The sequence below is a fragment of the Myotis davidii genome, unplaced genomic scaffold, assembly GCF_000327345.1.
Source record: "Myotis davidii unplaced genomic scaffold, ASM32734v1 scaffold1914, whole genome shotgun sequence".
Lineage (NCBI taxonomy): Eukaryota > Metazoa > Chordata > Mammalia > Chiroptera > Vespertilionidae > Myotis > Myotis davidii.
The window spans coordinates 72,460-72,964 of NW_006285311.1; positions in this window are offsets into that span (position 1 = coordinate 72,460).

Genomic DNA, 505 nt, shown 5'->3' on the forward strand with positions numbered 1-505 from the left:
CCCAGCCCCCCTCCCACCAGGGTGCCTGGGAGCCAGGGGTCCCCTGCAGCCCAAGCCCAAGAGGGGAGCCACCCGGCCGGTGTGGCTCAGTGGTGAGCATCGACCCCATGAACCAGGAGGTCACTCTTTGACTCCAGGTCAGGGCACAAGCCTGGGTTGCAGAACAACAACAAAAGCCTGATTGGACTCGGTTGATTGACTCAGATTCTCATATCTGTTGCCCTTGGATGTCAGTCCCTTCCATTGGATGAGCATCACCAAGGACCAATGACGGCCCAGGAGCAGGGACAGTGAAGACCCATGGAGACCACGGCTTTGCGTCTGTGCCAGCAAAGCCGGGGAGGCCATGGACCCGTTGGGCTATTCCACTCATAACCCTAGACTGTCTGCTTTACGAATCAATAAACAAATTACAGTTTTTAATTATAAACCCGTGTTTTCCATCAAACCTACTTCTTGCGTCAATTTTGGGACACCCTTTCTCTCTCTCTCTCTCTCTCTCTCT